This window comes from Pseudopipra pipra, chromosome 3 (genome assembly GCF_036250125.1).
Source record: "Pseudopipra pipra isolate bDixPip1 chromosome 3, bDixPip1.hap1, whole genome shotgun sequence".
Classification (NCBI taxonomy): Eukaryota; Metazoa; Chordata; class Aves; order Passeriformes; family Pipridae; genus Pseudopipra; species Pseudopipra pipra.
In genome coordinates, this window is record NC_087551.1 from 29,525,802 (window position 1) to 29,546,040 (window position 20,239).

At 38.0% G+C, this 20,239-nt stretch overlaps 1 protein-coding gene across 3 annotated transcripts in view; it reads left to right on the top strand.

The window, feature by feature from the left end:
- Positions 1–20,239, top strand: part of LRFN2 (leucine rich repeat and fibronectin type III domain containing 2) — a 157,549-nt gene that overhangs the window by 327 nt on the left and 136,983 nt on the right. For 2 of the 3 annotated variants that reach the window (XM_064648450.1, XM_064648452.1), the window contains exon 2: positions 512–719. The gene's annotated coding sequence lies outside the window, so the exon portion shown is untranslated. Of the gene's footprint in view, positions 1–139; positions 720–20,239 lie in introns of those variants that run through there. The other variant, XM_064648451.1, reaches the window with a different exon arrangement.

Here is a 20,239-nt window from a genome sequence, read left to right on the forward strand (position 1 = left end):
CTGAAGCTGCCTGCTAGTTCTCTCGGGTTTTTCACTCTCTCTCTTTTTTTTTTCTCCCCTTTTTTTTTTTTTTTTTTTTTGGTGTGTGCACATTGCTTGTCTTACAAGCCGTGCAGGCTCTGCCATCTAGAGCACTTTGTGAGATCACTCCACTTTGCTGTTTTTCCTTTTTCCATCTCTGCGTGACTGTGTGTGTGTGTGTCTCCCAGTCTCTCTTCCCCCCACGGTACAACTCGGCCCCCCACCTCAACACACACACGCACATACACAGAAGCTGGGCTTGCTAGTATGAAATTGAAGACTTGCAATACCAAAATGCATGTGTTACCTTGGGATGCACTAGGATCAGAATGCTTGAAAAGCCTGCAGGCTGCTTAGTCCTCCAAGACTGGGTTTTTTAAACCAGACAGGAAAAGAACAAGTTATTCACTTTTTTGTTCTTTCTTTTTCTTTTTCTTTTTTTTTTTTTTCTTTCTTTCTCTTTTTTGTGCTTTGGATACTACTGAACAAGGAGTCTCAGGGATTCGCACGATCGGACTTCATTGAATCAGGCTGCATCTGACAAACAATCTTGTCTGCATTTTGGTTTGCTAGAGATCAACCGGGATTTTTTCTGATTCTATCTTCTTTTGAAAAAAGGATGCATGGCATAGCAAGAAGGTCTAAGTGCCTGTCTGAGACTATTTTACTGAACCTAGGATAAATGTTACTTCTCAAAGGTAAGTACGAGGGTTTTTTATATATATATATATATAAACTGTATAGTTATAATATAAACCATATATAGATATGTACCCAAAACATTTTATAGTCAGTTACCTCTAATGGTAAAAAAACCCTCAGTCATGCATCTTAAAGCATTGGAGAAAGGTATAACTTTATCTCCCTTTTCATGTTAGCTGAGAAAAGATTGTTCATGTGGAGAAATGGATCACATTTTGGTTTCTGCTTCTCTTCATGTGAAAAGGCACATCAAAAAGAATATTTATTTTTTAAGTGTCTACAGGATTTTTTTCCTGGTAGTTTTAAAACAGTGATGGAAAGATGTTTAAAATAAAGGGTAGTAATTTGATTTCTAATACAGGAAGAACTGAGGAATAAAGCTGTGAAAGTGATTTCAGCTTTCTGGAGGAATTTGTAAATCCTTCAAAGCTAAGGAAGAACTTTTCTGAACAGATCAACTCTGCTCCCTATGAAACCACAGGATAATGAGTGGGGACCTTGGAAAATGTCATATAAAGAAACAGAAGGCGTAGGAACTGCTAGAGATGGGAAGGGAGTGAGAGATGTGGAGGGGCAGTAGGCACCCACTTCAGTGTCTGCTATCACAGAGACTGGTGTTCTTGGTAAAGTGATGCCTCTGGTGATGGACATCCAGAATTGGCAAAGTGGGCATGTGGGGGTTGGGGTACACAAACAGGTATATGCTATGTCATGACTGTCTGACGTCAGACATGTATGCTTTCTGCAAGATTAAGTATAATGAGAATTGAGGTGGGGGAAGCATCTAAGTGGCAGCAAAGGACAAGAAACAGCAAAATGGAAACTGAGTCTCTTCCTGATTTGCATGGACATATGCATACTTTTGGGACACAAAGCAAGTGCATGACTGAATAAAACAATAAAGAAACTAATGAAGTAAAAGAAATTGTCAGTGCAGTCAACAAGTCCCTGTATGATAGATTAGTAACTGGAAATGTAAAATGATCAGTTGTGGTAATGTATGTAAGGAAGGCTTCTTAAACAGGGTAACTCCTGCCTATCTAAAAGAGACAAAGAGCATTGATTTAAAGCAAGAATATTTTTAATTTTTTTTAGACTAACTTTTTTTAGACCAGTCTTTTTGGGACAATGTCGTGGAGATACTTAGATGACTAGGTTTTATTTATCTGCTCCATCTTTGGGATTAATATGATAGAAAAACTCTTTTGATGAGAAGAGGCAGCCAAACAGTAAGCATCACCTCAGTCTATAAAGTCACAGTTAAATAAATTGACACCTCTTAACTTTATTATACAATGTTCACCATGAATAAGTCCAGCAGATGCCACACAATAGTTACAGGGATTTTCTGTTCCTATAGAAAAAGGAAACATTATCATGCAGGGGATCAATTTCCTATTGGACCTTGATGTGTACAGAGGTTGTACTAAGGCAAATTTGGGCTTGTGGTGAGAAGGAAGGGAAATAGATACTTTCTTTTACTCTTGCCATGTTTCAGGCTGGTTACAGTTTTCTTGTTTACAGCTTGCCCTGTGTCCATAGTGAGTTTGCATTGCCCACAGATCACCACTGGAGCACAACAGAGTGCTTTTTGTGTGTGCTCTACTAGGAGCTGCTGCATCGCAGCAGCACAAAGAAGAGCTTCAGACCTTCTCTGAAACTGCTTCTAATTCTCAGTGAGGGAGTGGATGCAATAAAAACCAAACTGCTAGGAGACAGGAAGCAAAATTATCATGAACCAAGTAATTTTAACCCATGAAACCCAGCAAAGATCTGTATCACCTCTTGGATCAGAGGCAGTATCTGTCCTGTTCTCTCTAGAAATGTGACTCAGCCTCAGAGTCCCTATTTGCTGCTGTCCTCTCTGCCCCATGCTGGTCTTCACAGAATTAGTGCTTCTTATTCAAATCTACAGTTGGGCCACAACTGATCATTTTTGCCAATGGGAGGTGCAAATGGCACATATAGATTTGCCCTGTAGCCTCTGTTCTGCCTGCTGCTCAGGTGGACCTGAGCTGACAGGTCCCTGGTAAACCTAGTCAGGGTGCTTCTGCTCCCCCTCTTTGTGGACTACCCTGGCCACTGACTCAATTTGCAATGTAATGACTATAGATCCACTTGATCTGTCTCCCCCTCCCAACACTCCGCCTTTTTTTTGTTGTTGCCCTTGTGGGAAAAAAAATGAACAAAACTGGAGGCTGAATCAAAATTATCAAGGTTTAACCAGTAATAGGCGGGAATATTCTTCAAGTGGCTTAACTCTGAGGGGTTGTGGACTGATAACCCTTGATACTGCGTTTGCTATACACCCTAACAGAGGGGAGGGAGGGGATAATGATAGCACCTGTTCACCTCCAAATCCCCTTTTGCATTGCTAATGCATTTCAACCTTGACCTACAAAGATCACCTTTGGGAAAGAAAGGGTAATTTGTTCCAAGTGTGTACTCAGTCTTTTTTTCTGGACTGAACACTCAGCCTTACTTTCTTTGTGTTTGTTATAGTGTGCTGTCATAGATTTGTTTCTGTGGAGAGATTACCTGTCCTCTAGGTGCTGGACTGAAAAGCATTAACACTCTTTTGGAAAGGCAGAAGGAAGACTTCTGTGGCTCCTTCAAGTCAGTCCAGACTACTCTGTAATTCATTGTCCAACAGCAAATATGCCACTGCTGTATTCCTTGTCTCCTCTTTGCTTTAACCATGTAGAATCTGATTGTAGTAACTAAGGATCTCACCAAGGGGCCGAGATTTACTCTGTCAGTGTCCAGAGGCCGTGTGTGCTTGCAAGGGCTGAACAGCTTCCAGTTATCAACTGAAACTTGTGACAAAAGACAAGGTTTCATCTGAGTGCACCGGAATAATAACAAAACCCACAAATCATAAATCACAAATCAGTGTGATGCAGCACTGCAGTGAAGGGCCAGCTGTTACTCTCTGCCCAGCCCTACTCCACCCAGGATGCACAGAGGGAAGAAAGCCTGTAAGAGATACTTTTGCTTCTAGGAGCTCAAACCCTGGCATGAAATTAACAGGTCATTAGAAGGCCTACAGTGATGTGTCATGGAAAACTGGGAAAAGGCACGTAATTTAGAAGTATTTTTGCTTCCCTTGCAGTAGCAATTATCACCTTACTTCAGAATATTTACATGACAGTGTTTCTGACTTTTCTCGCTTCCTGTCATTTGTTTTGTCCTACCTGTGATACAGGTCTCTGATGACATCAGAGACATCCCTCATCTTCATGGGAAAACATTTGTGACAAATCCAGGATGCCAACTTCAGCATATGAAATGAGCAGTCGCAGGAAAAGTTGGAAAACATATCTTCAGTTAAAAAAAAATGCTGATTTCAAAACATGGGAGAAAGGGAAAAGATGTGTTGGCGGGGTCTGGTCCTATGCAGAATCACTATTGACCTACATAGAAGGCAGAGCTGAGTGGGAGTTTTTCAGTATAAATGTTTTTGTTTTCCTCAGGAAAAACATTTTTTTATCAGAAAGAAACACGGTTGGAAAATTGTCAGTTTTATGAATTTCCTGACTGAAAAAAATATAGGGACAAAATTTCCAGAACATCCCATCTTACTTTGTTTTCTGGAAGATAAATTTTATTATTTCTTTCCAGTTCATGCATTTTATATGAAAACTGAAAATAATTCATATGAAACTTGATCATAAAATCCCATTTTGTTAAATGACAAGCAAATCTTTGAGTTGAACTGGAATTAAACATTTCTAGATCATTAGAAGGCTGGCATACTTTCAGTTTGGGACAAGGAAACTGTAGAGACTTTCATTTCAACTCCTGGGACCAGAAAACTTTTGTCTGCCAAGCCTTACCTGGAAGTGAATTTATTTGGCTAAATGGGATTATTCTAGGAGCATCTTGACAACAAGTGCTGTGAAATATCAAGGCCTCTGACAGTCTACTCTTGAAATCTTTCTTCCAGCTATGGAAAACTTATGTGCTGAGAGAATATGGCAGCTAAATTACAGTAGCTAGGAGAGGATGGCTGCAGCAATAGTACCAGCAGTGCAATGGAGCATTTAGGAGGCTTCTGCTAATCACACCTCAAGAAGGAACTGGTCTCTAATCCTCTGGCAGATCTGCTATCAGTATGGTCTTATGGAAAGAGGTGAGATAAGGAGAGAGCCCTGGAATAGCAGTAAATCCTGGGTCCTGGACAATGGTTGGTCAGAGGGATAGGGTAGGGCTGGTGCACAGCAAGGTAGAGTCTGAGCAGAATAGAAGCTGGATTAAGGATAAAATCAACAGAAAGTACATGATGGCTGAAAGCACCTTGGCTATTTTAATAGAGGTGATGTTGCACTGAAAATCCCTAGAAAACATGTGTGTTGCATTGGTGCAGAAAATTATTAGTGTTACTCTTTTCCTCAAGCCAGAAGAGGTAGGTCAGGACTGTGCATAAGCCTTTATGTGAAGGACTCAGACAAATTGCTGCAGTTGTCCAGTTAGGACTGTAGAGTTTGAGTTGACTTAGTTGGGAGACTTAGTTGGAAAGACTATGGAAAACCTAAATATGATCAAGTCACATGAATTGTGGTAATCAGACACACCTTTGATATTGGAGGACATAGACGCATTGGTGAAGAAGTAAGGAATTTTTGTTTTTCTGCCTTTAGAGTTGCAATTTGCTTTAGCAGACTGAGGAGCAAGGGCACTCAAAATGGCAACAGTTACCAAGGGTCCTTAGCCATTCTCTAGTCATGTCTAAGCTCCTCAGAAAAGCTTCAGTATACATGTCAGTCAGAATGAGTAATCCTTCTTTTGTTACAGCCTAAAGATAAAAATTAAGAATGGGAAAGGAAAAGAGGATATCTTAAACATGCCACATCCTCTGTTGCAGTGGCAGGAGGGATGGGCTCTGATATCAGTGAAAGGGCAGCACCTGTATGGCTGCTAGAAAGAAAAAAACTGAATGTATCAGGATTTATATTAGATCCCTTTAACAGCCTTTAAAAAAGGTATCTATCTTTTCAGTACAGAATGAAAACAATGAGCAGTCAAATGGCAAAAGGAAAAGTTGAGGAAAAAAATGTCTGTCATGGCTCGTTCAGTATTCCCTGTCTGGTTTGAAAGTAGCCAACAACAAATGTCTGTCTTCTTACAGATAAAAATCAAAACCTTCCCAATCATTTAAGTGGTCATTTGATCTCCATCCATTTGTGAATATTCCTGTGACTAGGTAAATACTTGTGATACTCAGAAAGCTCTGCATGGTTTGGATGTGAAACAAGTATACTAAACTAAGAAAGAAAAAGGCCAAACTGTATTGATAGAACATAAATTGTCTGGACTGAGACCATTTTGTTGGTTTCCTAAACTGAGAGCTAGTTGGCATTTTGTATGAGTTATCTTCAGTGTAAGTGAATGTTATCACTGCTGCTGGTAGATATTTACTGTATATTGGTTTTTAAATAAGGGTAAAACATTGATTACTTGCCCTCCAAATTATTGACTGGACTTTCTCCCTGTTGTCAGGTCAGATAACTTATCTCCTTTGGAAATGTTCAGTAGAAAAATGTGTTTGCTCCTAGAAACTCTCATGGAGAAGAGGATCAAGGGTTTTTGGGGTTTTGTTTTTTTCTTTTTCTTTTTATAAGGCTACCTATAATCAAAATATCTTGTAGTTGTCCCTGAAAAATCTCAATTTGTTTTTCAAGTACCACTGTGAGGTATGTGAATATTTTCTAATCCTGTTTCACATGACCAAGTAGCACACTGAGCCATGAATGCTTCAGCCGACAGTGCTTTGGAAGGACAGTGTGACCTTTCTTTATCAGCACATCTACATCTTCTGTTCACAGCTCCCCAGATGCATTTTGACAGTGATAACTTCTTGAGGTGAAGGGAAGGTTGTTGATAGGCTTCAAAATTATACTATGTGGTTAGAAGTCTCACAGAGAATGAGCTTTCCCCTGTCCACGGTCTCTCAGCACCCTACCTTGACTGGACCTGATGGTCCTCCGGCTGGTGGGAGATGAAGTTTCAGGGACACCAGTTAATGACATTTCCTTTAAGATTCAGGACTGGGTGACAGCAATTTCATGTGAGAAAGACTGGAAAAATTTTGGCAAGATGTGAGGGAAGAGAGAAAGAAAAATCAGCTGTGGTACAGCTAAGAGCTGTCTCTGTCTCTTTAGTTATTTCTATGACCCTTCTTACTGAGCCAGAGTGTCAGGCTTCTGCTGAGCCAGAGTGTCAGGCTAGGCTAAGGACAGACTTATGATGTCTGTCTGTGGTCACATTATACATAGCTGATACTGCCCTTGACCACTGTGGGTTGTTTTATTTGTCACATCTAACCTGTTTTAACCTTTTAGTGAGCATGGGAAAATGTATTTAAGTCCTCTGTGAATTTGTTTCTGTTGTCTCAATTTTTTTTGATTCACCTCCGTGGATCAGTGAATTGAATGAGAATACTGTATTGTTTTTATTTTTCCTGAACAGAAAGAGTTTTTGTTATCATCTAATACTTATAACCACTCCATTCTTAATAGAACCTATCAACAAGCTTTCAAGTTAATGTAAGAGACCTCTAAAACTTGCCTGGTCCATCTTCGTATGGTCTCTTTTCCAGAGTGAGTGCTGAGATCTGTCTCTTCAGTGCGGGGTGTCTAATGCTGTGACAGCAAAACAAATGTCTGTGATGGTCCTGTGGGTCTATGGCTCAGGAAACTTCAGTACATTTGAGACTGTGCCAAGAAAAGGAAGCAGTCCATCCTCCTGCAAGAAGGCTGATGTAGGACATGGTGAATTTCTGTGCACCAGTGACTTCTATCCTACATCAATGTCCTACCACAGAATGGAAAAATCAAAGTTATGCCGCATTCTATCTCAACTATATGATTTAAATTTAAAAATAAATAATGCCCTCAGGCCAAGTAACAGCTGCTGCAGTTCTTTCCAGCACAGCTCATTGATCTCGTCCTCTCATTTGGCACATCCTTCTGCTCCCACGGCACTATAGTTAGCATTAAATCACAGACAGATCACGTGGTGACCTAACTGAAACTGAGACCCAGTTGGGGTACACTTTGTACACACAGATATACGGGCCCTTACACCACCACCTCACCGCACACTGGAGAAAGACCTCAGAATAAGGTCTTTGTTAGGCTATACTCTCTCTTTCTATTACTTACAGAGGTTATTACTTATTTTGCGTTAGTCTAATCATGCTCATTTTAAGGAATTGCTTTCAATTTTTTTTTTTTTTATAGCATCTGTTGTTTTATCATGAAACTGTGATGAGCTTAATGCATATGTTGAAAGCGCAGTTTTTCAAAAAAGTCTTTCTCTTATGGAAATCAAGTATCTTTTAGGAAATCCTAAATAAAATGCCTTCCAAGTTTAGTGTGTGATGTAGTTACACTCATATGTTCACATAATAATTCCTCCCTTTCCTTTATATTGACAAGTACACAAAGGGCAAAAATGAACTCTGCAGCCAGCTGTTCTTCCTAAATATGTCTTGTCTTGATGGCTTAGGTAAAAAGAAAATTGCAGTTTGAACTTCATTTGTGCAGCAAATCAGGTCTGTTTTCAGAAGCCTGTTTCTTCAGTCACAGTATTTCAAGATAGGAATCCAGGATGTGTTCATGCCCCAGTCTGATTATATCATATTTGCAGAGACTTTAGTCACAGGTGGCAAAAATATTTAAGAACAAAAGAATATAGTTTTGGACCTTTGTTTCCATTCCTTCCACTCCTGATTAAATTTTCAAAGCCTTTCTGACATTTAAACAAAACATTATCTGAGAGCTGTTAGGAAAGAATATGGGATCTTATATCATCATTCTCAGAATAATTTCCACTTTGTTTCAAAACAATCTCTCCTATAGCTACAAACTTGCTTTAAAACATATTTTGAGGTCCTTTTATTGTTGTTGGTTTGTTTTTAATTTTGTTTGGCTTTTTTGTTTATTTATTTCTGTAGTCTTACCAGGAACAAGAAAAAAAAAATATTTACCTTGCCAACACACAGTTCTTTTTGTGTAATCATATTGTAATAGAGTATCATATATTGCTGAATGCTTATAGGGCATCAAGCAGTAAAATCATATTGACTTCAGTTAAGAAAAGGACAATTGAGCTTACTGGTAGGCATTTATAAATTGAGGAAGTTGATTCCCTATAATTCTGTTGATAGATGCTAAGGTCTGGGTGACATTAAGTGATATTGGTCACTGGGATTCCTGCTAATTTGTCTGAGATTTGTTTGACAAATGTGATATTCAAATGTCCATGCTTTCAGGTGTTTTAATCATTTAGAGAACCAGCAATACCCGGCGGCAAAATAAAAAAATAAAATAAGAATTAAATCTTAATAAAAATTTTTTTAATTGATACTTCTAACCATCATTAAAAATTAATAAAAATAAAATATAGACTGGATCACAGTAAGTGCATGTTAATATTGTTATGCAGTAAATCCTGGCATTGCACAAAGGAAAAGAATGGCAGTACCGGCCCCTGTGACATATATGTGTATTGGAATATATTCATTTATTGTTGGACAAAACCAGAAAAAAAGGTTTGAGGGAGAAAGCATAACCTTGCAACTAAGGCTTTGGTCTTAAAGTCAAAGTAGGCCTGCAAGAAACAGTCTAGGCAGGACTTAATAAGGTTTGCAAAAGCCCACATTTGAATACAAAGGAAAAGGAAGGACAACTGTCATGATTACAATTTGCTTAATTTTGGAAAGGTATTCTCCTGTCGTGTATTATACGTTAAGTCACTTCTGAAATGGAAATGGTAATTTGAAATTAAATGCTCTGATAATTAAATTTCCACTGCAGAATCAATAAATGTTTTTGGAAAGGTGAAATGAGTCCAACTTAAACAAAATATTCTCCTTCTGTTTAAATAAAACGTCACAAGTCAGCTCAAAAGAATATATATATTTAATTCTTTTCTATCCCTTTTAATTCCTTTTTCCAAATCATTAGATATGTATGTTCAATACATGTGTGTGTACATATGGTTAGATGCATTCTCAGCCGTAGGCATAACTTCGCATTCCACTTCTGCCTTTGCAGTCAGAGCTAATAGTAACGTATGTTAGTGACCTGTCTTAAGCCTAAGAGTACTGATGTTTATGAAGGGTTTATAAGACTAGTGAACATGAAGGATACACTCAGGGGAGTAACTGTGTTGGCAAAAGGAGAGAGACTACTTAATGAGAGCTGGTAAAGAACTTCCAGTCAGCCTGGGACCTGGAGGAACTTGAGAAGTAGGCCCATGGCAATCTCACGAGCACAAGACTAAGCACAAGTTGTGAATGCCCTATCCTTGGAAGTGTTCAAGATCAGGTTGGATGGGGCTCTGATCAACCTAGTCTAGTGAAATCTGACCCTGTCCATGGCAGGGGTGTTAGAACTAGGTGATCTTTAAGATCCCTTCCAACTCAAACCATTCTATGATTCTATTAACTTTTTTCATTAGAGAATAGGTTTTGTTTAAATTAGTTTATTTATAATGAGTATGTTGTGGAGATGAGAGTGGAGGTCTGTCTGTGTGGGGGTGTTGTCAGTCAACAATATCTTAATTTGTTTTAGTTTTAAATACTTTTGGCTAGAATGTTTCTGGATTTTGTTTTAAAATGAAATCAGACTTTATACCATGTGAAAAGCTTTAATGCGGCATTTTGTTCTATTTTTAAAGAAAATAAGTTTTTGTATTTTCTGGAAAACTGATACTCTCCAAATTATAATTAGTTAGTCTAATATAAATAAGTCAAAACTTTCTCTCAATTTCTCATAAAATTATGCTTTCCTAACATTTTTAGGATTGCTGATAGCCATACAGAGATAGTTCCACTTCTCATTGTAGAATTTTTTCTTTCCTGTTTTCTCATTTTTTTGTTTTCTTGCCCTAGTAGATTTGTTCTTTGTGGATGGTTATGCACAAAGGGAACAGACAGTTTATGGTTTCTCTAAACAAAACAGGCTGCAAAAACGCTGAATTTGTTTTAAGGTTCATGGGATGGGTAATATGAAGATAAAATGGCAATGAACACATGCGTAATGGATATACCAGCATCTGGAATTATCAAAACAAATAAACAAAAAAAAAAAGCAAAAATAGCTACACTTAGTTTTCTATCTTGCTTGGAATGCTATAAATCTTCCAAGCATATGTCCAGGAAAACCCCCTGTTCCTCATGTATATTTTATTTAATATTGTGAACAGTCATACTGACTGATGAAATTCACACTAGGAGAAATTCTACTGATACAGTTATTTTACTCCAGTGATGGATTGAAACCTTTTATTTATATAAAATACACAGCATTTGTGCTTTTATTATGCTACACCTAAGATTTATTTGGCCTCTTAATTTTTAGGACTCCTTATTTCAGCTGAAGTTCTGGAGGATGTAATTTGTGTTGGCTCATGGCTGACTTACTCCCTAAGTTTTCAGATGAAGAGCTCAAGGAATTCTCATCTCCCTGTCCTCATTCTGCAGACAAACATAACCTCAGCCTCTGATAGTGAAAATGGTCAATCTAGCAAAATCAGAAAGCTCACGTAACCTAAGATTATTGTCGTAGTTATTCATTGAGAAAAATGCAAACTGCTCACATTTGGTGTGATTTGTTTGAGTTGCAACTAGTCCCTCATTCTATTGACTAAAATCCAGTCTCAGCTGTCCAAACTTCTGTTACCCAAAACAGGGTGATGGTCCTCTGTGTCTGTCAGCTGCAATGATAACTCCCATAATTACTTGGACACACTTTATCTCTCATGACATTCAGTTGAATGAAGATGCACTGCCTGGGAAAAACTTTTTTTAATGTCCCACTCTAACTCCCCTCTTTGTGCAGTCAGCAGCAGCATTTTAACTTGTTCTTCTTGATGTGAAAGCTAGTATGTGACTACAGCGGAGAGAAAAACAAAATAAATATTCAAAAACTATCAGTGTGATTAGCACATATAATCCATAAGAGAAGTAAGAACAACAGTAATTATTAACTATAGATGATTAACTCCCTGTGTCATCAATAAATGTGATTTTTTTATTTCCTGAGATTTTTCAGGCAGTGATTCATTAGAATGGTAGAAGGAAGAGATTTTGGCTGATGCCAATTCTTATTTGCTGAGATGCCTTCCCATACTTTCTAGCTTAGGAAATGTTAAAGTTTAGGGATCTAGTCCCTGTAGAGTATTGGACATCCCTGGAAAGTACTGTGTGAGCTTTTCTGTTTGGTACAAAGTGGTACTGTAGGTACAGCAGTTGATTATGCAGTTACAGTAAATTGGTCATTGTCTTTAGTAGTAACCATGCACTAACAGGGATTAACCAGTACAATTCACCGTCTACAACAGTTCATTTGGGTGCAGCCTGAGCCGTTAAGAGACTTCAGTGTTCTTATCTGTGATGTTACACGGTTCTGGTCTTGGAAGAAGAACTGGAAAAAACGCAGAGGGGGCAGCCTGGATGTATTTATGAAGCATTTCTTGAACAGATAGTGATTGAATTGCCTCTTTACAGCTTGGAAGGAATTTACTCTGGCTTGACATCATAAAGATATCTAAGACCATGAAAAATACTTTTGTTCCTTGTCTCTTCCAATACAAGTCTTAGAGGACAACAGATTAAACTGGCAAGTGACAGGTCCAGAGCAAAGAAAATTAAGCATTTCTTCACTTGGGGCTGTGAAAAGCTCTGAAACCCTTTTCTGCAGGATTCAGGGATTGCTAATTGTTTGCTTTGATTTATAGACCAATTGGAGAAGTAAACAAAAGAAAGACACAGGGGTTTTTTATGTGCAAAGACATTATCTTCAGCTAACAACATTAGCTGGACCACAAGTAGCTAAGAAGCTGAGAGTATTCTGGAAAATTATCACCACAGACTTGCATTGCTTTTAACTTTTTGAGTGGCTTCCTTTATTGAACTAGTAGCATAGACAAGATACTGGACTAGATATACCATAGGTGTGACATAAGTCAGATTTGTTCAGACTGATTTGATTCAGGATACTCTGATTCCTACAGTCCTCATGGCACAGCCTGATGCCTTGTTTGTCTGAGTCCACAGCTGTATTTCAGCAGGGTGCAAGAAGGTGCAAATTACTCAGTGCTTACACATGTGGGCAGAAACAGTGATCTTCTACCAGGTTATTGAGATAAAGCTTCACTGCTGAATTTACTAAGTTATTAGCACCCTGGATTCAGAAATGGTGCTGATATAATCATGGTCTCTGACTCAAATACTTCAGATAGCTTTTATAGTATTTCACTCCTTGTCAGGTGAAAATTGTTCTCTCTGCACCTGCTCTATAGCTTCTCTACAGTTGCAGTGGCTGGCTCTGTTGGTGGGAGCACAAGGAAATTGCTGCTGAGATCTGGTAGCTGGAACTAGTAGGCACTCATGTACTTATTGGGAAGAAAAAGTCAAATTATATTATGGGTCTCTTCAAGCTGGAAAGAGGAGAAAGAGTATTCTGCTTTCTCTCTTGAGAAAATATTGTTCTAAAAGTCTAATAACGATAAATTCTGGGTGTACAGACAAGAGGTCTCTTGGAAGGCTGTATTCCATACTGTGCAGGAATCTGAGCTCTTGGATATAGTGCTTAATCCCTGTAACGAGTTAGAAGGTATGGTAAATAAGGGAAACACTTTCAATAATTTACTGGCACCTGCCTTGCATCACCGAGGAAGTTTTTGCTTGGGCTGGTGGAGGATCCTTCAGATGAGACTTTTCAGACAGGCAAGAAGAGAGGAAAGGCTGTGAACCAAGAGAAAAAAGATAGAGGAGACTAAAGAAATAACAAAGAGGTAACCATTGTCAGAACGGTTCACTTCTGTCTAGGCTGATGTCTTGTTTTGTTACAGTTCTTTAGTTATGAACCATTATGGTTCATAGTTATGGTTTTAGTTATGAAAATTATGGTGCAAATAACTAAGTTATGAGACTTCTCAAGACTCAGCACATAAGAACATCAGAAAGCAGGTATAAGTATATAAAGGAAATATAGTAAATGTGGTAAACATTATATAATAAAATATGTCTTTATTTCCAGTAATTTTTCTTAGGCTAAATTTTTAAAACCTTTAATCAGGTGCTGTTGAGGTACTCTGAAAACCTAAGGAAATCCTGAACTATTTTATGAAATAGCTGGATCCCAGGAGGGGATTCTTTAGCCAAAATTCTCAGTAATTATTGTTTTCAATAATAAATAATGAGGTTATGTCGTGCGACTGCCTGCTCGTCTAGACGCATAGATAATGACCATTGTGGTTTTGACCTGCAATATAAGAAAGACTGACTGCATTGCCTACCCTATTTTTCTCCCTCTCTCTCTCTCTTTTTTTTTTTTTTTTTTTTTTTTAATGACCAGAATCTCTAGATTTTTCTAATGTGGCAGGATAAAAAGAAGCCTGCTTCCAAGAGAAAGCTGCACTGATTCTTTTTCTAATACAACCATTTACAGAAGTGCTAATGTGTCCTAGGAAACATGAAGGCACAGTTTTGTTTCTAGAAATTGTTCTACAGAGTTATCAGATATATTTTTTTTTTTTCCCTGCTCAATTTTTCAAGGATTATTTTTAGGCTGAAGAGAAAGAAAAGATTTATTGACCTCAAGATTCATTAGACTCAAGATTATTCCACTAATCTCCCAAGGAAGTTTATAGAAACTTTGTGACTTGAGATTTTAAATAGAGTTAACGGGGGGCAGGGGAACCCAAAACTTTAAAATGTGACACATGAGGAAAAAAATGTGCTAGAAGAGAGAGAATGGACTAACTGGCTTGATAAGGCTATTTTTTAATACGTAGCTTCTATAGATATTTGCACAGAAACAAGAACAGTGCTAATTAACTACTCATCTACTTCATGTGCTTATGGCTTACCAGCTATAGTCAAATCCCATCTGTCACTTGAGGACAATTAAGTGGGCTGAGAAGTATCCTTTTATGAGTGCACCTGGCCAGGAGGTGGTGTTCCAGATGGACAGCAGGAGACACCTAGAAGAGGGAGGGAGGGAGGGAGGCTGGGAGGCTGTCTCTTCACTAGGCAGTTGCAAGTTGTTTAACCTGTTCATATTAAACAAAAAAAAATTGTTCTGGAGTGGTACTGATAGGAGCATAACTCATACGTGTGCTTCTAGTATCAATGCAAGAGCTGTGCAGTTTTCTTCAGACTGCTAAGGTTCTTGTCTCCAATTTTGTATGAGTTTTGACACCGCAGAAAGTCAAAGATCTTTGGAAATTGCAAAAGCAAATAAATGGCATGAAGAATATTGGAGTTGAGGAAGAGATAATATGCACCCATGTTATCAAGTGAGACCCAAAGCTTGGAACTGGGTAGTGGCCCTGCAGTATATGTATATGATACTGAGTCTTGGTTCTGCTTGGGATGCGGTCCTGCAGGCTGCCCAACTGTGTTATAAAATAATCAGACCTGACTTTTCATGGTGTTGTCATGGCTTTCATTTTGTGCATATTCATTCAGGCTGCTCTTGACGTCTGTTGCCTGTGACTTACAATGCAAAGATCCTTTCATTCGAGTAAGAAAATATGTGATGCATAATTGTATTTGTCCCTAAATACAATGTTTTCTCAAAACTCTGAGCAGTTGCAGTGGCTCTTTAGAGGCCATTTTCAAAGTTTACAGCAGTATGCTCGACTAATGAGGTAATGATAAGGCCTCAATTATGTGCTGCAAGTTAAGAGGAATCCTTAAACTGCCATTCAGCTTCAGTTTTACTGCTGTAATTTTAAAAGTCTCTGCCCTCCCTTTCTCCTTAAGCAAAATCATCCCACCCCATTTGTCAAGATAATGACATCCATGGCCAAGCAGGGCCTCTCCTTCCAGTGATAACTTTCTTCAGACAGCCTCATTTTGTAACACCTGAATACAGATAGTTTAATTTATCACAATTCTATTTTTTTTCAGCTGTTACTTGCCATATCTGTCCATTATGCATGATCAGGAGATTGAAAGAAGGGTCATCAGCCTTTGTACTGATACTTCCCAGTAAAGATTTTACATATGCACACGTACACATATATAAATAATATATATAGTTTTTGTCTATAAGTAGATGTACATGGAAGAGAGATTTGCTTCTTGGTAGGCAAGAAAGAAGGACTGCAACTTTTCTGGAAGTAGATTTTGCAAATCCCGGAGTGGTGATAAATTGCAGTGAGTTCTGTGGTGCCTCCTGGCAGGGCTGCACTGTCTGCAGCCCCTGGCTGGTGCTCAGGCCAGAGGGAAACATCAGTAAAGTTCTGTGGGAAATGTACCTTCCTTCCCCTCTGTGGGAGGACAGACAAATGTCTGATTTCTCTGCTCCCCCTTGCACAGTCTTACACTGGGAAAGGTTTCAAATAAAAACAATTTTCTTTTTTAGAGCTGATGGGTCTGTAAGGTGGCTGTGAAGAAAAAACAGGTAATACTGTCTTGTTAACCATAACTATTCAGAAATCATCACTCTAAACATCAGATGAGATAGATTATGCCACATAAGCTATCTTTCATAGCACTGCCTATTTTTAAGCTCCCTTCTTCAATTTCTGAACTATTGTGGACCATCTTTAAAAAAAAAAAAAAAATCTTTCCTAACCACATGACTCCTGTATCTGGTAAAGTAAAACTAAAAACCTCTGTTTTGAACCTTGCAGCAAATGCAGAAGTTAGTGGCCCTTAGTCCTCACAGTCTATGGTCCTTGTGCAGCTGGATAAAGGGCCATTTGATATTATTCACTCTTTGAGTATTTTAAATGGAAACAAGACAGTTTCTCAAAACAAGCTATGCAGGATTTTGTGGGGCTTGTTTGTTTTTTTAACCTCTTGTTAAAAGCAGATTACATAATAGCAGCAGAGATTGGGTTTTGTTGGGTTTTTTCCCCCTTTTTTTCTCTATAGTATTTAAAATATACTTTTAAAAGTTGTTACTTAAGTATTCTGAGAGCCAGAAACTTGAACATCAGTGTATCTGCTTGTTCAGGAAAACAATGAAATGAAATGGATTCTTGCAGAGAGGGAAACTCATTTGTCTAACCCTGCTGATCAAGTCAAGAAAGATGAAACGAAAGCCACCAACATAACAGGTAGAAAAACAAATTAAGATACTTTCATTCCACCTTAGCAAAAGGATTAGTGTAAGGAATGTAGGACAAAATTTTGAAAAGAATTTTGTTTAATTTGGGCTCTTCTCAATTTAAAAGGCCTACCTGAACAGATTTTTCTCAATCACAAAAGTCAGGTATAAAAAACAAACAACAACAAAAATGAGAAACAAACATAAAACCTAAAAATGTAGGCATACTCTTTCTCACCTATACATCACTTTCCAAATTAAAAAAGCATTTTTTTTCTTTTTTTTTCTTCTTCCGTCCTCCCTTCCTAATTTGAATCAAGCTCTAAGGTCTTTCATAACCCTCCATGAGGGATATGTCATATGTATTTTAACAAATTTTTTTTTAATTCAGTCTTCTCTATTAGAGAAACTCTCTCAAGGCAAAAATCACACTTTGATGCCTGTGTCTGGCACAAGCACACGTAGTAAATAATACAGAAGAATAATCAGGCATATCTTGACAAACTAGATACCCAGTTTCAAATGACTGTGATTACACTATTTCCCCCCTTACTTTTCTCACTAACATGACAGCAAGCACGTTTCCTTCAAAGAACAGATTTTGAACCTGTCAGAGAGAAAAATTTAACATGAGATTTTTCAAATGTGCTCGGCATACTGGATGCAGATGGGGTATTAAGGGCTCCAGTGTTCTATGGGTTGGTTTTTGTTTGCTTTTTTTTTTAATGATCCTACAATAGTACTTTTGGCTACAAAATAATTTCGAAAATTCAGCTTCTATGTAAATGCCTCAGGTCTGCGATAGACAGTTCCTAATAATCTATTCTCGTTTTAGAGAAAGCACTTTGGCTGTGGGATTTTCAGGTGTTCTCCCAGTTGGTCAAATTCTGCTGTTATTGAGATTGCTGAAAATAATTTAACTTAAATTGGTATTAACTGCTGTGGGTGTTTGGTCCTGCTTGTCATCTTTACCCTTTGTCCATAGGTATATGTTTAGGAATAAACACCTGAGCTCACAGAGACTAAACTTGTGCCTCAGCACAGGTCCAAGCTGTTTGCTCCTGTATCGTAGGTGGATCAGGTATATGTGATACCATGTGACTTACATCTGTCAACAGGTGTACTAATTGTAGCTTTTCCTTAAACTACAACAAACATCTGGGCTTTAGATGCCTGTATAGAGGTGTTCTGTATACAATCCTTTAGGATTAGTGAGGAGAAGTACACTCATGGTGCAGCTCTGCTCAGCTCTAGTAGATGAAGCACTTAGTAAGGTAGATATCTATAGCAGGCGTAATAATGCATCGTTGCAGAACTGCTTAAGTCTTTTGATTTACCCACAGTGGTCATCAGACAACAAATGCGAATGTCTATATAACAAGCCTCAAAGCTGAGATGAAAGCGACTGCTGGATGCGGTTATCATTGTAGATGGAAAAGAGTGATCATTCAGTGTGCAGAAGCTCTTCATGTCTATCTTCATTTTACATCCTTATGTTATTTTTGCCCCCTGGTTTCACTTGGGAAAAGTTCAATATTAATTGCTTCTGCAACCTTTACCTACAGCTCAGATGCTCTGTAGCTGTACACTCCACTATGCTTTTTTCATTGTGAAACAATTTGTCCCTGGGACTGTTTTAGTACCACAGACACAGAAATGTAGCAGTGACTAACTGATTCACTCTTTAAGACATCGTTTATTTCATATTGTATCCATCTGTGCTATGATGATACCCTTCCTTTTTTGATTATGTTCCTTGAACTCTCTAGATGCTAATTTAGGAAATTCTTTGCTTAGTTTTTTTTTGTAAGCTTTTGTGTTGGTGGTATCACTATTATTTCTAGAGACAACAAGCAGGAGATTTTTGGTATCTTTGCTTGGCTGGTGGTTTTTTTTCTCAATTTATGAAAATATTTTTATTTTTAACAGATGAACCTAGGATAAAAGAGGCCAGATCCTAGCACATCAGTGCTTTCTGGTACTGCTATGGTAAAATAAATACGTAATTCCTTGACTTATCACAAGCTAATACATATCTGTGTGATTTTTTTTCTCCACCTCTTCTACCTCCTATTTTCTTAGAGCATATGCTCAGGATGCCACCCACAGCAAAGGATCAGTGTAAAGGATCTGTTGCAAATTACCCAACTGAGATTGATTGATTTTTCAATTTACGCATTTAACTCTCTTGGTTAAATTTCAGCTTAGACCTCAAATGAATTTCAATAATGATACATGCCAAGACCTATGATAAATCCAACATAACTAATGAATGGATATTTAGTCACTGGTTGACCTTACACCTTTCTAATAAACCTCTAGGAAAATAATAGGTTAACATATAAAGACCCCTTCTGAAATGTCCCTTGTGGATTAGACTTCTGGTGGTGGCAGGCACTGAAGCTTGCAACCTTCCTGTGTTTGAAGCCGGCTTGTTCTGGAACTCCTTGTGCTTCTGAGGTTTGCAGAAATCCTTCTAGGATTTCTTAAACGGGATTTATAGCCAAGCAGTAAACCAAATGGCAGTAGAAATTCCTAAATTATTGTGCTAGGAGGTCTTCTAAGCTGTACTGAAAATGTAATTGCTTTCACTTATGACTCTTGATTTATTGTTTCTGAAAGAAGCCCTGTATTCTGGTAGCATTTTAGTTAACTTGTTTTGTTGTGGCAATAACTGCATTTTACCTACTTTTCTTCCTCTATATCTCTCAGTATTTGCTGCTGTTAGAAGTGAATCTCATTCACTTCAAAAAAGTTAGCAAGATAAAGGAAAAGAAGGAAATCCACCTGTGACCATAGCATTTAGAGGAAAGGATAAGCCAACCAAGTGAATTGGATAGTGTTTCCTAGATCAATTGGAATATTGAATATTTGACCAGCAAGATAATTTTAGAGCTCAAAATCTACTTCTGTTTCTACTGGAAATATGAAAAAGTAATTTCTCACGATTTCCATGAAATGTTTGTAGATGTGGGTGGCAAGATATCTAGCCATACAAGGCAATCATAGAACTCTTGGGGTTTTTTGCTTTTTTTGTTTGTTTTGTTTCTCTGTGCAGTGAAAAATTAGGAATGTGGAACTCTCGCAGCCTTTAGACTCTCTGTTTTTCCTCTCTCCAAAAGAGACAAGGTGACCTGAATGTAGTGTTTTCAGTGCTGTGTTATGAAACTGCAAAGCCTGATGAATAGGCAACTGCAGTTTGTTTACAGAATCTTGGCACAGAAGGTCACTAGGACTTTGAAACTCAGCCGAGATCCATACATTGAATAGCAGATCTGTGTAAGCACCTGCACCCTTGTTGCAAACTCTGGCATAAGGAATCAAGTCATATTTTCCCTGAGATTATAGGCAATTTTTATGTTTCCAGCTTTCTGTTAAACAACAAATCTGCAGTTACAAGTTAGTTGACATTAAGAAGAAAAGCTTATTACTTGTGGGATCAT